Source organism: Callorhinus ursinus, unplaced genomic scaffold (genome assembly GCF_003265705.2).
Source record: "Callorhinus ursinus isolate GAN/ISIS: 27379988/994484 unplaced genomic scaffold, GSC_fseal_2.0 scaffold61, whole genome shotgun sequence".
NCBI lineage: Eukaryota > Metazoa > Chordata > Mammalia > Carnivora > Otariidae > Callorhinus > Callorhinus ursinus.
Window position 1 is genome coordinate 5,873,769 of NW_027397123.1, and position 18,416 is coordinate 5,892,184.

The 18,416-nt window shown below is 59.5% G+C and overlaps 1 long non-coding RNA gene across 2 annotated transcripts in view; it reads left to right on the plus strand.

Annotated features, from left to right (window-relative positions):
- Positions 1-12,226, plus strand: part of LOC112810618 (uncharacterized) — a 22,043-nt gene extending 9,817 nt beyond the window's left edge. Inside the window, exons 1-3 of one of the 2 annotated variants that reach the window (XR_012376021.1) lie at positions 3,613-3,741; positions 8,959-9,065; positions 12,121-12,226. This is a non-coding gene — a long non-coding RNA (uncharacterized lncRNA). Of the gene's footprint in view, positions 1-3,612; positions 3,742-8,958; positions 9,066-12,120 lie in introns of those variants that run through there. The other variant, XR_012376022.1, reaches the window with a different exon arrangement.
- Positions 12,227-18,416: the final 6,190 nt, after the last annotated feature.

The following is an 18,416-nucleotide window of genomic DNA, read 5'->3' on the forward strand; positions in this document are numbered from 1 at the left end:
GTGTGTGTGTGTGTGTGTGTGTGTGTGTGTGTGTGTGTGTGTGTGTGTTTGCAAGCAAGTGCATATTTGTGCCTTGAGGACGCTGGGGCCCAGGAAGAGGGAGATTTACCGGAGTGTTTCCCTGTGTCTGTTGGCAGGCTTTGCCCAGGTCTGCAGAAATGACCTGGATTCTCCAGCCCTCTGAGCCTGTTGGCCTGAACAGGGCTATGGACTGCCTTGATTGAGGGCTAAGTGTGTGCCACGCAGCAGGCTGGGCACTTACCCACATTACCCCACAGCTCTGGGAGGTGAGGCCCACTCCAGATATTAGCGGAGAGTCCAAGAGGGAAAAGCCCCCATCGGACACCTGGCCAGATGTGAACCCAGGCAGCCTGTCACTGCTGTGGATGGATCATTGTCTGCCCTCCCCCCTTCCCCCCCCCCACCCTTTCTCCAGCTCCTGGCATCTCCTGACACTGCCCAGAGTCACCTGCTGTAGCAGCTGGCAGCCCTGGACCCAGCGAGGGCCTTTGGCTTTCTAGGGGCCTGGCTCAAACCCCAGCCCATCAGTGATCAGAAGCTGGGCCTGGCCCCCATTGGGGCATCTCCACTGCAGCCCTAGTTCCCACTGTGCAGCCCAGCCCCTCGGCAAAGGCAGGCTGGGTGGCAATGGGTCCTTCCAAGAGTGGAGGGCCCAGCCCTGTCCCTGCAACTTCCAACCGAAAGAGGATGAAGGCCAGTGGCTATGGGCTCCCCTCACTTCTGGTCCAGCCCAGGAGAGCTTCCTGGAGGCAGGTGCCATCAGGCTTTGGCCAGGATGGCAACAGTGAGCTCAGTGAGGGCCCCTGGCACAGTGACTGCCCAGGCTGGAAGGTGCTTCTCCCATCCCACCGGATGGAAGCCCTCGTGTCTGCTTCCACTCTGGCAAGATCCACAGCTATGAAATGTTCCCTGTTTCTTGCTCCCCCTTATGGGGCAGGCTCTTCCCTGAGGCCTCACTGAGGGGAGACAGGATGTGGGGTTTCTCTTCCCACTGCACTGCTGGCTGGACCTGGCTTCTCCTGGGGGCCCCTCCACATCCTGCTTCACCCTGACTCCTGCTCTGAGCGGTGCTCAGTTTCCTAACCTGGAGGGAGGAGGGAGTCCATAGCTGCCCAGGGAGTGGGGGGTGGGAAGGAGCCTGGGCCCAGGCTCCAGGGATTTCAGGGAACAGAACTGGGCCTGACCAGTGTGGCCCTGCGGCTAGGGCAAGGGTTCTGCCTGGGGCCAGGACACGTGTCCTGGCTCCGTGGCCTCCCCACGGCCCAGCCGTCTGGCCAGCCTCCAGCCAAGCAGCAGGGGCTACAGCAGCTGGGGGAAGAGGCAAGGCCTGCAGCCCCCCTGGGTTGCTGGCAGTTCCAGGGCAAAGGGCGAGAGGGCTGTGGCCAGAGTGGGGAAGCAGGGCAGGGAGCAGCTTAAGATGAGGGCCCAGTGGATGACCGTGGGGCTTGAGCTCTGGGGCCTGGCCCCTTTCTCATGTGCCCCTTCCAGGAGACAAAATGAAAGCATTAGAGAGAGGAGAGGCTGGGAGGCAGAAATGGGGAAGGGGCTGAAACAGCCCACGGCCAAGGCAGGGAAAGGAAGGGGAACAGAGAATGAGAGCAGCAGAAGAGCCACTTGGTAAGAGCTCCTACCCAGCCGGTCCCACTGCTGGTGAAGAACGCAGAGGCCCAGGGGTCAGGAGGTGGGGTTCCCTCCGTATTACCCCTACTCCCTGCCCACACAGAGGGCCCCTACCTTCCCCACCCTAGAGCTCACAGCACATAGTGATCTGAGAGCATGTCATGCTTGTGCCGTGCGTAAGCACATGTGTGTCCTTGTGTAAGAATGGTACCTACCTGTGTCTGAAGCCCCCTGCCTCTGGGACTCACGACTGCCCACTGTAGATGCAACTGGACACCACGACAAGGCCCTTCCCTGAGCCTGGCTCCATGAGGCCCACGAGGCCAGCCCTCCTTGGGGGCCCTAGGGAGCTTCAGCAGGGCTGAGTCTCTGCTCCTCCAGAGGCCCAGGTGTCCTGCCCACCCTATGGTGGAGCAGAGGAGGCGACCCTTTCTTCTCGGGTCATCCCCACCCAGTGGTCCTTGGGCTCCGAGGAACCATCCAGTCCCAGGTAGACAGAGGGCCCAACTGACCAGACACTGTTGACTCACAAGTGTGCAGAACCAGCTCCAGGCTTCCACAGGGGGCAGACACTCAAAGGGCTCCCACAGTGGGCCACAGAATGTTTCTTGCATGCAAAACTCAGTGTGTGTGTGTGTGTGTGTGTACATGCAAGCACAAACATTCACATTCGCTCCCTTGCTGGTGAGATCTGGCCTGTCTGCCTCAACCATTTACCCACCATCTCCTCATCCAAAACCCTCAGTGGTTCCCAAGGGCCCAAGCTCTCTGACTGACACCCCCTGGCCTGGCCCAGCCCTTCCCCTCTCGCACTCACTAACTGCGCCCTTGAGCCCCTCACTGCTGCCAGGCTGGCTTCCCTACCAGCCCTGTTTTTCATTCCCGTTTTCAGTGCCCATGTGAGCAGTGTGTGTACCTGCTGCTACTGTGCGTGTGTGTGTATGTGTGTGTGTGTGTGTGTGTGTGTGTCACATCTTCTTTCTGTGGTCTGAGTACAGTGCGATAAAGTGTGAATGAAGGAAAAAACCCATCAAGTGCCGCTTGGAGCAGGAAAGGCACGTAACAGCTCTTGTAATGGAAAAGCCCGGGGTGGTACCAGCGTCAAGCACTGCTCGATCCCACTTGTGGAAATCCATGCTCATGTATCAGCTCTGCTTTCCCTTCTGTCCCCTTGCCTTCCCTGAAGGCTCCCAACAAAGTAACCACAAGGTTCACATTCCCCTGCATTGCCACTTAGGAAAAAGAAAACCATCTTCCCCCGGTATTTCCAGCAAAAGTCTCAGGGCTGACATCCATTGGCCATGCCCAGGGGCACGTGACCCACTTCCAGAGAGGGAGAGGGCTGGTTCCCCAAAGGAACACCAGGACGGCCCCAAAGGAAGGAAGTGGAGGCTCGGTAGCCAGGAACACGGGGGCACACCCGATGACTGTCCATGAGTCCCTGGGGTGGGCTGGGACGTGTGTTGTTCCTGTCCTCAGTCACCCCAAATGGGGTCCAGAATCCTGGAGCCGGCAAGCCCTGGATAACTGTGCCATTTTTTTAATTGTACAGATGGGGAAACTGAGGCCCAGAGAGTCAGGGCACTGGCTAAGGCTCACACAGCCAGTTAGGGCAGAGGTGGAGCTAGAACATGGACTTTTTTTTTTTTTTTAAGATTTATTTATTTGACAGAGGAGAGAGACAGCAAGAGAGGGAACACAGCAGGGGGAGTGGGAGAGGGAGAAGCAGGCCTCCCGCTGAGCAGGGAGCCCGATGCGGGGCTTGATCCCAGGACCCTGGGATCATGACCTGAGCCGAAGGCAGACATTCAATGACTGAGCCACCCGGGCGCCCCTAGAACATGGACCTTTGATGGGTGATCCTGACTGTCGCCTGGGGCCCTCCATGCAGCCGGGGCTGCGCACTGGAACCCCTTAGCTGGCCTGCGCCCCAGAGTCTGACCCATCACACATATCCCAGACTTCAGAGTCCACAAGAGTGACAGCAAGTCCCATTCCGGCCACAGAGGTTCAGCATCCATGTGCTGCGCTGAGACCCCGGATGACACACTCCATCGCGAACCCCCATCCAAAAAGAGGTGCTGGTGCCCAAGGCTGGAGGTGGGAGACGCGTACAGAGGGACTCAGGGCTGGGGTGGGAATAGGAGATCGGCTGACCCGGGGCAGGCCTCCAAGAGGCCCAAGCGTCCAGACCACTGGTCATTGCTCCAGCTCTGCAATGAGGAGGGGGAAGAAGGGCTGGACCACAAGGCCAGAAAAGGTCAAGGGGCAGAGAGGCCATGAGGGGCCCAGCAGCCTCCAGCAGGCTGCGGGACGCTTGGCCAGAAAGGCCTGTTTACTCAGAGGCCCACGAGGTCAAGGCCCAGGCCCAGGGTTAATTATTAACGGCCTCGTGGCTGCCCAGCGTGGTGTGGCCAGAGCCCGGAGTCCCGGTACCGCCCCCCCACCGCCCCCTCCCCCCCGCCGCCGCCACCGCCCCAGAGCGCTCCCCTGGCCTGGATTTCCCAAAGCACTGACGCCCTGCAGCCCCCAGGGACTCTTGTACCCTCCTACCCAACTCAGGACAGGCCTGTGCCCGAATCCTGGGGTCCCCCTGAAGTGGGCAAAGTGGGGGCCCCCAAGGTTCCTGTTCACCTCCCACAGCCCAGCTCCTGGGTTACCACGTGCCGCGGGGTGTGCGGGGGCGGGGGCGCAGAGGAAACCTCTTTCAGAAGGAGATCAAAATGGACATGAGGGGTCAGGGAGAAGCCTGTTTTTCTGGCAGGGGACAGACTTGGCGGCAGTGCCCTTGGGGACAGGCACCTTAGGCCTGAGCTCATGGGGGCCCCGGACTGGAGGTTCTCTGCGGACCCCCGTGGGCACCCTGCTCAGGGACAGCTGAATTCCACGTCGTGGGCCTGGTTCCCACCACCTCCCAGGAGAGCAGGCCCAGCTCCCATGCCCTGGGGAGAGCTCCAGCCCTGTCCCGGGAGCTGGTGCTGACAGACGGGCTGTAGCTGCATTAGCAGGCTTGGGCTGCAAATCCCCACTTTGTCCTGCAGATTAGGCCCTCACCGCAGGCGGGCTGGCTGCCCACCTTCTCCAGCCTCCTGCGCCCCACCCCCTCAGCCTCCTGGGCCCCCGGGGCAGCCTCGCCCTCAGCCTGACCTGAGCCGGGGCCTCTGGGATGGGGGAAGGCTGGGGGTGTTGGGTTCAGTGGCTCCTCAAGGGGACGGGGCTGAGGGCCCGGTGCAGACTCCACCAGTCCACGTGGCCCAGGACTCTGCATTTCTCACGAGCGCCTGCTGGAGCCAAGGCTCTGGGTCCTCCTGGAAGAGCGCAGGCTTCAGATGTCCTCCGCAGGACAGAGCTCTCCTTGGACTTTTCACTCACTTTTAGACTGACACCATCAGCCTGGAAGATTTTCACATTATCTGTTGAGGCTTTGGGGGATAGGGCTGGTGGACGGGTAAAGGGCAGGAAGGACCAGATAACCTGGGCCAGTCCGGTGGAAGAGGGGCAGCCCGTGCCTGGGGAGGTTGGAGGACAGCCTTCGCTTAAGCCTCGCTCTCTGCGGGGAGTGTGGCCTCCCCTTCACAGCTATAAAGGGGGCTCCAGGCCCAGTCCCCCAGCCCCCAGCTGAGCTATGGCTCCAGCCGTTTGGGAAGGGCTTCAGGGCATGGCCTATGGGTTTGCTCATGGGGACAGCCTTTCTGTCTGGCCTCTGGAAGCCCAGCCTAGGCAGGCACGTGGCCTGGTGGCCTTGGACACCATGGGGCACTGCACAACCCAGGCCCTTCAGCGTCCACTTAGGACCCGACTGTTCCCTTTTCAAGGCACCACTTCTACCCAACCAGGAAATCCTGAAAGAAGGCTGCCCATCCCTCCCTGAGTCAACACTTGCTGCGAAGGAGGGGAAGGAGGGGCGGGGAGCAGGAAAACAGGCCACGGGACTCTGCTCCAGGAGTGCAGGCCACATGCGCACACACACTCACCGGCACAGATAATGCACACAGGTGTGCGCACATGCACACACATGGGCAGATGCACACACACATACTCACGGCCCCCCATGCCGCTCACGGTCACATGCGCGCACACGTTCAGGCACAGATGTGCACACACACGAGCACACACCTTGTCACCGTGCACACACACACGTACGCATTCAGAGTCACACACGACCACACGGACCCATGCACACCCAGGCCTTCGTGCCCCCAGGAACTACTCTGAAGCCCCCACCCGGGCTCGCAGACACAGACCCACCTGCACGCACACTGTCGGTGCCCTCCCTTGTAGGCACCAGCCAAGCCGCGCCCAGGAGCCTACTCCCGGCACCCCCAGAAGCCTGGGACCAGGAGTGGGTACTCAAAGCTCACACAAGGTTCTGTCTTCGGGGCCACATGCTGCCCAGGGTGGCCTGGGGCCCCTGGAAAACGGGGGCCGGGAGGAGGAGAGGAAGCCGCTGACTGTGGAGGGGTAAAGGGCTGGGGTTGGAGGTGTGGGGGGCCCTGCTGCAGGGGGCGGGTTGGGGGCACTGGACCCAAGGCAGATGCCCGTTTCCTACAGATCGGCAAGGCTAGACAGACCCTGTGGCCCGGGGCTGGGGCTGCACACCGTGGGCCCTCAATACGGAGTGGTTAGATAACAGAGCAAAGGCCTGGTGAGGGTGAGAAGCTCTCTGTCCCCCAGGCTGGCGGGGCCCAGGGAGGTCTCTGCCACCCTCCGCCCGCCTCGCCTTCTTGTAGCTGAGAGCTGGGCCCAGGTGAGCCAGACTGCCTGTGGTTCCAACCTCTGGGAGGCGGGCAGGCAGCCCAGGGACGTGCCCACACACGGCTCCCCCGCAGCCGCACGCCAAGCCAACGCCAGAGTCAGGCCAAGAGCAGCAGTCTCAGGGCCTGCCCACCGCCCACGGCCTGCCCAGCCTTCTGCGCCTGCTCCGGCAGGAGACCCGGCCCTTGCCTCCCCTGCGGGACCCAGACTCCCGTCCATCCGCTGCCCTCCCCAGAGCCTCCTGTAGGGTCCCGCATGGTCTGGACACCCTCCCCACCTCCACGCTCATCACTCTGCCCCTTTCTCGGGGCTGTCGCTCAATCGGCTTGCTCCTGTTCCGGGACTTGGCACCATGTGCCCTCTGGACCTCTGTGTGGCTGGGACCTACCGCTACCTCCCCAGGGAGGCTCTCCGGAAGCAGCCCCCAGTCACTGCCCAGGCACACTGCCCTCTGCTACGTAACCAGTTCCTCACGCTCTTCAAAATGGCCCTGCTCTTGGCCTCACGGGCATACCCATCATTCTGCTTCCCTGTTAGTTCCATGAGGCAGGAACCATGTCTGTGCCATCAACAGCCTGCACAGGGCCTGATGGGCAGGTCACTGGTGGTCCACCGATGTTTGTTGGGTGAAAGACTGACTGATCGGGAAGGCCACCTGTCAGAGGTGGGGGCAGGCCTCTACAAGGCACACTGGGGCCTCCTGGGGCCCATGGGTTCACTCGCATCATCCAGGCAGGCCCCACTGAGTGGGTTAGGGCTAGGGTTAGGACTCGGACTCACTCCCCTTTGCTCTTCATGAGATTAGGCTTGGCCCTGGCTTCTGTCAGCAGGGACAGAGAGGAGACCCTCGTCTCTAGTTCCTGGACTTACTGTGGTCCCATAATCTGGCAACTCCTACCTCTGCACCTTTGTCTAGAACATTCTGATGCCTGGAATGTGTCTTCTGGCTGCCCTGACAATCTTTCCATTGCCCTAAGGTACAGCCAGCCCCCCGCTCCAGCCTCGAAGCCCCCACACCACACACAACCCTGAGGCGGCACCCTGCTCTCCAGCCAGGCCACACCCTTAGCCGGGCAGTAATGAGTGCCTGTGAGTGGCTTCCAGGCAGTCCGTGGGTTTCTCTGGAGGTTCTCACCACCTTGGGCTGCTCGGGGGTTGATGAGGGCCTGGCCAGACGTCAGGAAGGTGGGGGTTGGGCAAGAGGTCAGTGAGACAGGTCAGAGGACAAGGAGTCAGTCAAGAGATGGGAAGGGGTAACTCCAAACCCAACAGCTAAAGGCTTAGTTAACTGGTGAGTTGGTTCGATAGCGGGTTATTTAGCCTCCTCCTTTGTTTGCTCCCTTCATGTGTTGAGCATACACTGCATTTGAAGTGGGGGGGTCCCAAGGAGGACTGACCAGGCCTGTCTCAGGCAAGGTGGGGAAAGCATCCTCAGTTCTCACCCCGGACCACAGGTCCCAGACCAAAACAGGCTTGCCACCTGGCTTTGCACAGCCGGGGGTGGGTAACGTTGATTTTTTTACATTGTTTTAATGGTGAGAACAAGTCAAAACAAGAATCACACTTCAGGATGCGTGAAAATGATGTGAAATTTGTCACACAGTCATGGCTGGTCATTTACAGACCGTCTGGATGCTTGTGCCCTGCGATGGCAGGTGACGGTCGCAACAGTGTCGGAGTGGCCGAGAGTGGGGTGAAGAGCCCTTCAGAAAACGGGGGTGAGGATTTGGGGGGGTTACAGCCTGTCACTGGGTGATGTGGCTGTCCCTTCCTCGCTCACTTGTCGTCCTTAACTCCCATAAGTAGGAACCGAGCACTTACTCTGTGCCAGGCGTGGGGCTGCCCTGATTCCCCAAGACCTGCTCTCAAGGGCCACACACCCAGGGTCATGGAGACCATTTGGGGGTGGGGGGAGCAGAGTCCAGGGAGCACAGAGGAGGGACAGGAAACCTGGCCTGGAGTGCATAGAAGCCTCCCTGGGAGGAGTGAAACCCCAGCGACATCTTAACATTTCAGCAGAAATTTGCTGGGAGGAAAGGAGCAGGGAAAAGCATTGTAGGTGGAGGGAACAGCTTTCACAAAGGTGAGAATGACGGGCCTAGACCCAGTGAGGATAGAGGGGAGCCAGGTAATGGGGGGCTTTGGGCAATCAGAGGTCACCCCTCGTCACCAGCCCCACCTCACCCCAGCCTGAGTTTGGCTCCAGGCTGGCAATGGTGCCTGCCAAGGGAAGGATGCCAGGATCTGGCACATGAGGTGGGGCACCGAGGGCAGAGGAGGGGACATCCTTAGGACCTCACTCTTGGCACCCTGCCCACCGCCACGGGCTACCACTGCAACGGGAGAAGGCAGCTGGTGGGTGAGGTGTGGGGGCTTGGCCCAGGAGGGTGGGGGCTGCCGGGACTGGGGCCACCTGGTCCTGCCCCCGGCCCAGGGAAGTCCAAGGACCAGGAAGGCTGCCATGGGGGGGGGGGGGGGGGGGGGGGGGTAGGAGTTGGCAACAAAGGCCTATTCTTCAGAGTTTAAAAAAGTCTTAAAACCCGTCCAACTTTCTTTTGTTAGATGCTCCAGGACGTTTCCCCTTTGGAGGCTGCTCGAGATACCTGGCTGATAAAGGGCTGATTTGTGGAGACTTAATTATGGCCCCAAGCCCTCGGTGTAAACAATCGGTGAGTGTTTATTCGACTGCCTCCCCTTAGTGCTAATGGGGAGCACAAACCAGGTGCTGAGTAGTGGGACTTGGTGACCCCGGATTCTTGGGTTCCCTAAGCTGTCTCCCCTGCAGGGGGAAGGCAGCCAGGCCCAGAGTTTGGTGTGCGCCTCTGTAGTTTGGCTGCCCAGTTTGGGGTCCTGGCACCAGAGACTCCTGACAACTTGCTGTCCACCTGTAAGGGACAAGGATGGTCATCTGGCATTAAAGGGGAAGTCTGCCACACAGCAAGTGCTCAGGAAATGCCGGACAACCGTGCTGGGGAGGTGGCACTGTCCCGACTTTGACCATGGCCACAGCCCCTGGGAGGAAGCACCTGGATCCTCGGGTCCATCCCAGGCCAGCTGGATGAGCAGTGAGGTGGTGTGAGTTGAGGTTCTCAGCAGCCCTGCCCACATCTGCCCCCACATCCCATCCCCAGACCACCCAGGGGTGTTCACGAGGTGCCCAGGCCTGCATGTGTCTGTCCTTTTTATAGGCCTTACGTCCCCCGGGGATCAAGGTGGGTCCCAGTTGGCAAGTTTGAGGACTGCCCTGTGTACCCTCCCTGGCACACCCTAGAGTATCCTGCCTCCCACGCCCTGGGCCCTGTGCAAGCCTGGGCCCCACACCCACCTGAGGCACCCCCTAAGGAGTCACCAGGGTCAGGTAAGCTCATTCCCTCACCCTGTGCCCCCAAGGATGGGCTCAGGGACTCGGCAAGACACAGCTTAGTTTCATTTAAAGGACAAACTTTGCTCAGGGCACTGGTCGGAAGGAGAGAGAGAGATGATGTCCTCTAGACATGCACAAAAGCATACTCACCCAGGGAGACCCACACACTCACAGACACGTGCATATTCCACAGGATCCCACGCACACTCCCCAGGGTATGCATGCACCCGCGCACTCCCCAGGCCAGGGCCCCACTGCAGCTCTGCTCCTGGTGGGGCCGTGGCTGCGTGAGCAGGTGCACCATGGACCAATGTGGTGCTGCCCATGAGCACCTGTGTCAAGTTCCAGTACATCGGGGAGGAAGCAGGAAGAAGGGGAGGAGAAGAGATCCTCCTGGTCCTCTGTCTGAGGCAGGAAGGGGATGCAGTGGCTGCTCAAGGTCAGTCCAGCAGGATCCAGCCCACCTTGGCCTTGAGCAGCACTCACACCAGAGGCTGCATCCAACGAGCTGGAGAAGTTTGTTCAGGGAGAACTCTGGGAAGGGCCAGCTCACACTTCAGTGGCCGCACCACATCCAGGGGTGCAGAGCCCCTCTTCCCCTCCCTGTCTAGCTCTCTCTTGGACTGGGGTGACCAGCCCCCCACTGGGCCTCCAACTGAGACCAGCAAGCCATTTTGAACCATGATGAGAAGAGGAAGTTCCTGTGGCCCCAAAACAGAAACAGGAAGCTGGGAGGGGGTATATGGATAGGGAACGGGAAGGGGGGACACAGGCACCCAGCAGATGTACCCTGAGGACCCCAGCCTTCCTGGGCCCGGCATGTGCAGCCGTGTCTGGGCATCTCTGCCCAACCCCTGCACAGTCATCCTCGTCTGTGCATAGCTGACATCCACCCAAAGGGAGGATTCACTGAGCCTTTCTCAGATGCTGGCTAATTGTCTACCTGCCTGTGTTCAATTGTCCGTGCCTATCTGGGTCTATTGAGAGGGCTCCATGCATCTGCTGGAATCTTCCTTTGTCCACCCAAGCATTTGTATCTAGCCATGCACCTCTCCCTGGCCCCTGAGTGTTGCCTGGAGGACTCCCTGCAGGGCCGGCCTGACCCTCCTCCACCCACCACGTCCGTGTGATCACCGGACCACTCCCCCGACCGAGCACGCGACTGTCTGTCTCCCTGGACGCGAGTCGGGTGACTCTTAGCCCCGGCTCTGTTTCCCCAGCTGCCCTGTCCCCAGCCCTACCCTCACTTGGTAACTGCACGCAGGACTGTCCCAGCCCCCTCAGCAGAGGCAGGAAGCTGGGGCTCTGTCCCATACACAGGCACCACGGCCTCGCGCTCCCTCCTGGAGCAAGAATGTCTCCTCTGTGCTGTGTGAGGTGGGAAATGGAGTGTCTGAGAAACATGCAGGGGCCCCAGCCCACCATAGTCCTGAACAGAGGGACGGCAGGGTGTAGAATCACACCAACCACCAGAAATGGGGAGTGTCCTGCCCACACAGGGCCCAGGCTCGGGTGGGTGGGGGTGTGGAAGGCAAGAAAGCAGGGCTCCCTCCGAGAGGACATGGCATGTGGTTCCTCCCAGGTCTGGAGGCTCCTGCAGGAAGACTCAGGGGGTGAGTGGGCGGGGGCCGGAGCCAAGGGGCCAGAGAGGCAGATGTCACCAATTTCAGTTCTGCCCCAGCTGGCCTGAGGGCGCTTGGGACTTCCCAGGGTGGAAGGACAAGCTGGGGGGCCAGGCTACTCGGAGGCAGGGCTGGGTTTGAGGACCCCTTCCCTGGCCCAGCTGGGTGCTATCCGCGGGGGAGGCATCGGAAGTTCTAGGGAACCCTGGTGGGCGGGGTGTGCCCCCCTCGGGTCCCTCCTCTCTCCCTGAACCCCCATAGTACTGCTGCTAGTCAGCTCCAGCCTAAGAGTATGGCAGCAGCAGAATTTCTTGGCCTTTTTGTCCCCACAAAGGAAAGCTTTAAGGGTACTGCTGCCCCAGGGGCATCTGAGAAACATTTCCAGAATGGGAGTGAGAGGGGCCAAGTGGATACCTCATCGGATGCCACAGCCTGAGGCAGAAACCACAAGAATCCCCCAACATGGCTCATCTTCGAGCTCCTTGAGCTCATCCCCCACAGAAGGAAAGTGGGGAGCAGGTGGGGCAGGTGGGTGAAGCCCCTTGCCTCTGCCTCGGCCCTCCCCTCTGGACCCGGCCAGGCAGGCGGTCAGCACCAGATCCAGCAGGGAACTGGGCCCCCGGGCGGGGAGCGCATCTGACTGGACCATGTTCTTGGGAGATCAGTTGTGAAACTTGCTTCAAACCCCCAAACCACAAAAACGGCCGATTTTCCCAGCCCTGTTCTCACGTTTCTCAGATCAGCCGAGGACTCTTCAGCATTTCCATCCAAGAGACGCCCGGCCAGCCGCCAGCCCCCTGTGGAGGGACAAGAAAATGGTGCAAGGAGACTTGAGCGCCATGGAAACCCCTCCCACGTTCACGGGAAGCACGCGGCGCTCACCGGGGTGTCTGTAAACGTGGGGTCCAGGGAAAAGGGCAAGGCGTGGGCCTGATCACAAAAGCTGGAAATCAGGACAGAGGGACCCTAGAAGCTGCTAGGGCTGCCTTGGAAGGAATATTCGAGAGCACCTTTCACAGGGGAAGATGGTACCTGGCTGGTGGAGGGTCAGAAGCCAGGGAACTGGGCAAACGCCCTTCAGTTTCAAAAAAGGTCACAGAGGCGTCCCCTCGTGTCTTCCCCCCAGCGCCTGGCAGACAGCGGGCGCACCAGGCCCGGGTTCTCCTCGTTCGGGGGCCAGTGAGAGCAGAAAAGCAGGCTCTTGCCAAGCGAGCACTGATCAGGGGACCCCCAAAGATGAACAGAACCCCAAAGAGGGACTCACCACTTTTCTCAGGTGGGTGGTGATGACAGTAAAAACCATCGTAGAAAAAGAGAAGCTGTTGGCAGGTGCTTGGGATGGCAAGCTGCCTCAAAGCTTCCGAGCCCCATTCCCGCTGCCAGAAAAGCAGGCCCCCTCGTCTGGCTTGCCCGGCCGGATACCCGTCCACCTGCCCCCGGATGAAGCCCGGTGAGGCCCCTCCGCGTGCCGCCTGTGGGCCCTGCCCTCTGCCCGCCTACCTCCTGTCCTCACCAGCCACTCTGCCTGAGGGCCTGTCCTCTCCAGAGCCTGCTGTCCTCACCCTCCCCAGGCCCCGCTCCTCGCCCTCCTCAGCCACCACGGCTGCCTGTGTCCAGCCGGAACCTCCCTGTGGCTGGGACAGAAACCCTGACTCACATTCATTTCGGCGCCGATTCCAGAAGCCAGAGGTTGCTGGGAAAGACAGCCAGCTTTATGGTGCCTGCCCGTCCGGCCTGTCCCCTGAGCTATCGCGTTTCTTTCAAATGTCATACAAGGGGTGTTGGACGCGGCGCCGCTGTGCCCGGCCTCGTGCGAGCTGCTGCTGCCCGTGGCGCCCGGTGTTGGGTCCGGAAGCCACTTCCCGCTGGAGAATCCTGCCCGGGAGCCTGGGCCCTGGGACTAGTTCTCCGAGGCCAAGGCCAGGGCAACCGAGGCCGGGAGGCCGGCACTGACAGCGGATCCTACCTGAGGGCCAGGGGTGGGTGCCCACCAGCTGGTGAGGTGCATGAGCCCCCAGGAGACAGCAGGTGTGCATGCACGTGTGTGTGTGCTCACGTCTTCCTGTCCGTGAGTCTGCCTGAGCGTCTATGTGGGAGTTTCTGTGCATGGTCTGCAGATGGGTTTGTGTGTTTCTATGTGCACACCTGGGTGTCCATGTCTCTGAGTGTGTCTAGCGTGGCCAGGTCTAGGCCAGATACTGGACAGGTGGGGGAGGCCATGGTCTCGGCCTCGTTGCCCACAGTCTGGAGGGAGGTGGCCGGGGAGCAAGGAGTCCCTCCCGGAAGAGTGTAGTCTCCGCAGGGACAGGAAAACCCAAGCCGTGAGGGCAGAGCACGAGGGGCCAGGGCCCCGGAGACAAGGGACCCGATGGGGGACCCTCGATGCTCTGAGGAGGTAACATGAAAGCTGGGTGAGCCGAGGGGTGTGTGTGTGTCAGCCAGGTGGGAGGCAGGAGAAAGTTTTCCAGGCAGAGGGAACAGCATGTGCAGAAGCTGGAGTGCTAAGGGGTAGTAGGGAGACCTCGGTCACAGGACAATGACAGCTGAGGGGCCGAGGGGCGGTGGCGGGAGCTAGACACACAGGCCTGGAGGCCACAGTGACAATGGTGCGCCGGTCCTGAGAACCTCCGGATGGCTTGGTTAAGAAAATGACCAGTCCCGTGGCTGTTTAACGGGGCCCCCCGGTCTGCTCAGAGAACAGGGCTGCAGGGCGCCCGGGATGAGGCCCGAGCAGAGCAGTCACCCAGTGAGGAGTGACAGCGACCAGGGCCCAGGGATGGGCTCGCAAAGGCAAGGCAAGGATGAGGTGCAAAGCTTGGTGACGGGTGAGGTATGTGAGCGAGCGTCCAAGAGGCTCCCCTGTGTGTGCCCGCCTGTGAGTGTGTGTGCACAACCGTGAGTGTGCACATGCCCACAGAGGGCTGAGGGCCAGGCCCTCTCCAGCCTCATGCCCGTGTCCCCACAGCCTTATAGCGAACATCACAGTGACGGTAAAAGGGTGACGGTAAAAGGGCCCGGTGTTGCAACTGCATTTCCTCTCGACCCCAGGGCCACCAGAGATTAGCTGAGAGCCCCGTGTGCACTGGGTGATAACACCCCCACTCCCCCGTTTCCTAATCTCTGATTCATTTCCAACTGATAACAGGATGAGGGCCCGTGGGCAGCTAAGAAATGCCCCAGCAGGGTCCTGCGAAGCGTGGAGTGGAGCCGCCTGCATGAGGGGGGGGCTGGGGGTGGTTCTGGACGACAGAGCCAGGAAGATCAGGGACAGGGTGAGCATGGGGGGAGATGGGGCAGGCAGACAGGAGAGCCGGAGAGACAGGGAGCCAGGGAGCCAGAAACGGACACAGAAGAGCCGGGGTCAGGGTAGGGTGATGAGGAAGAGAGATAAGGAGGGAGAGAAACACGGACGGCAACAGCCAGACGGACAGATGTATAAATAGAGAGAGAGGAGCTGAGGGTCCCGGCGCTGGAGGAACTCAGTGAACAGAAGGAAAAACAGAAGAGACAGTGTGAGAGACAGAGAAACTGGGAAGCGGTGACCCAAGGTCCAGAGAGAAGGGGAGAATAAAAGGAAGGGAGAAAGGTAGAACGAGAACGTGGGGGCCGGGGTGGGGGCAGAGCCGCGCTGCCCCGGCCCTCACTGAGCACAGCCCAGGCCTGAGCGCAGTGGGACGGAGCAGGGTGCTGGTCTTGCTGACTTGACCCTGCCAGGCACAAGCCCCAGCTGGGACCTGGGAGGCAGGAGCTCCATCCCCTACATCCCACCACAACCCCACCCTCACCTTCCAGGGAGCCCTGGCCCCCGAGACCCGCAGGAAGAGAGGAGGCGCATGCTGGGGCTGTAGGCTGCACAGCCGGAGAGCTGATGGAGCTGTGCTCCCATCCGCGGGGCTCAGCCAGGACAAAAGGGACAGAGCAGCCCCCATGCCCAGCATTTATTTGTATCCCGATGGGGTCTGGTGGGGCCAGAGTGAAGCAAGCAGGGGACTAGCAGCCCTCCTTGCTGAGCCCGGTGGGGAGCCAGTTGCCCCCCCTTTCCCCTCCCAGACCAGGCATTCCTCTGGGCTCAGCACCTGGGCTCACGCTCTGCGACGCTCAGAGGAAGGAAGGTGGCCTCCAGGGACTGTGGAGTCCTGGCCATGTCTCTCGAAACTCGGCCCCTGTGCTAGTCCCCTCCCTAACAAGGGACAGAAGGTACAGACAACTGCCCACTTGAGGGGCACGAGGACCACAGAGCAGGCTACTGGGCTCAGGCCTTCCTTCTGGGAAGGATGGGGTCCCCCAGAGCCACCAGACCGGGGACAGATGGCTTCCCAGAGCAGAAGGGACCGTGGGCCTCCCCTCAGCGTCTAGAGCCAGGCAGAAAAAATAGGTGCATGGACAGGACAGGCAGCGTCTAGAGATAATGAGAGGCAGGGAGCAAATCACCAAGTCCTGGTGGGCAGAAAGGAGCTCTGGGAGGCTCCCCAACAAGGGGTCCGCGGTCCCATGGTGTTTCAGGAAGTCCCTCCATCCCCAGGAACCCCAGCCCAGACAGGTGAAGGATAGTAGCAGACTGTGCCCCCGCCTGGGTCCTCCTCGCCTGCCCGGGGCCTACGGCCCAGGAAAGGCTCACCTCGCCTCCTCCCGGGGTAGGGCAGCCACCCCTCTGATTTGCCGTGCCCGCCCTGATGCCCCGACTGCAGCGACCACAGGAAGCGCTGCCCCAGCTCAGCACTTCCCTTTTCTGAAATCTGCCCCCAGCAGCCTGGTGGCCAGGGAAGGCAGACTTCCCGCTGCCCCCACCCCGGGGCTCTTCCCAGCAGTCACAAGTGGTTTGTTCCTGAGCTTCCCTGGGCAGAGGTGACCTTCTTGCCTCAACCACAGATCAGTTATTTATCAGAACAGGAAAGATGGCACCAGAGATATATCCTTACCCACCCCAGGAGGGCCTGGCCTGCTCCAACGACCGCACGCCTGCTCCCCACATCACACAGGGCCTGCTCCCCACATCACACGGGGAAGTATGGCCAGCGTGTGCAGGCTGCGTGGGGGAGGGAGCCAAGCGGGAGGCCTTGGGGGCAGGTAGGGCACAGTGTGTGATGGACCCCAGCTCCAGGCGCAGGGGAGGCCTGTGTGTGAGCTGGGAGCAGTCTGGGCCTCTGGTGCCCTTCAGGTCCCATAAGACCCACCCCCTCCACAGACGCACTCTCAGCCTGTGGCAGGCCCTAGGGCTCCTCTGTTCCCCCAACTGGGAATACCTTGGGACCCGGATCTCAGGCTGCTCCCCACCCCACCCCGCTTCATCCCGTAGCGAATATAGGGCTCAACCCCTGAGGATTCAGGATCCACTTGTGAGAGAGGGCGGAAGAAGCTTTCAAGTTTCTTCAACGGCAGCACTATTGACGTTCTAGCCTGGATAACTGATTCGGTGTGGTTAGGGTTGTTCCGGGCATTAGAGAATCTTTAGGCCCCTATTCACTGAATGGCAGGAACATTCCCCTGCCGCCGCCACCATCACGAGTCACAACAATCAAAATTGTCTTCGGACGTTGCCAAATATTCCCCAGGAGGACAAAGTTGTCCCACGTCAAGAACCACTGATCTAGGTACAATGGAAGGCCCAGGCTGCCCCGTGGCTAGAAAGTGTCAGGGCTCAACTGGCCTATCTTATAGTTTTGTGCTAGAAGGTCATGGGCTGAAGTGACGGTAACTGGTCAGAGTCTGGGGTTCTTGGAAGCTGGAGGGTGTGTCTGAGGAATCTGCTTCAGGGCTCCCTCTGGGGTTCTGGGCATAATTGTGCCACAGAGACAGGGGCTGGAAAGGGGAGCCCCTGGGACTGGAAAGGAGGTGGTGAAGCTGGGAGGTTTCACTGAAAGGGAGCTCAAGATGTACTACTGGGGGGTATGAGCTGAGTTGCCTCAGGGCCATGGAGGCGCTCATTTAGGGGATAGGACAGGAAGTCTGGCAGAGACTTCAGAATCAGGGCAGGAGACGAGGGTAGGACACGTGTCCTGGACTCCCTGAGGTGGTGAGCTGGAGGTGACCCCCTTCCATAAAGCCCAGAGCTGAAAAGACTGTCCCATGCAAAGGGGACTTGCAAAGCTGACCCAAGAAAGTGCAATGAAGCTTTCCATCCTCTGGGGCGGGAAAAAGTCGTCACTTTTGAGAAACCAAAACCCTAGCCAGAGCTAGGAATAAAGGTGGGATTCAAATTATGCAAACCAGGCCTTCTAGAAGCCCAAATCTAGAAAATAACATTAAAAATGATGTAGGACCATAAAGAAACTTACTTCCACTGACTTTGTATGGCACTTCCACAGCCCAGGAAAATGACCACGGTGGGGGGAGGGGGGAATTATTCCCAGCAAAGACGAGCTCGCAATAAAAAGAAGTCATGAATGACCCAAAAAAGCAAATCGCTATGTCAAGCAGGAGATCTTAGGTCTGAAGATATTAGTACAATTTGAAAAAGACTACATAATACGTATATTTTAAATCATCAAGGAGATAGAAGAGGGAGAAGGAAACATAATAAAAATATTACCTAAAAATAAAGGGCAGCTAGATTTCTGAGGAAATTAAATAGTCATCGAAGTGTAAAGTAAAAACTCAGTGGATGGATTCATCACAAACTAGTGGTGGTGGGGGAGCGGATTGGAAAACTGGGACAATACGTCTGAGGAAATGTCATGAAATGCAGCGCAGAGACATAAAAACAAAGGAAAATGAGGCTGTAAGGCTCTGGGAGGAAAAAGTCAAATGGTCCAAAAAAAGTTCAACATGCCTACAGTAGGAATTCCAGAAGGTAAAAACAGGAAAAATTCAAGATGTAATGACTGGGAAATTTCCAGAACTAAGGAGTGAGTCTTCACATTGGACCCTAAGAAGGAGAAGTAAAAATAAATTCACACCAGAGTAAAACTACAGAACACTAAAAACAAAAAGATAATCTTAAAAGTAGAGGGCATCCCTCAGAGCTATTGTGGTATATTGCAAATAAAGCAAATACTGCAATAAAGTTGAAATGAGGGATTATGCCAAAGGAGCGA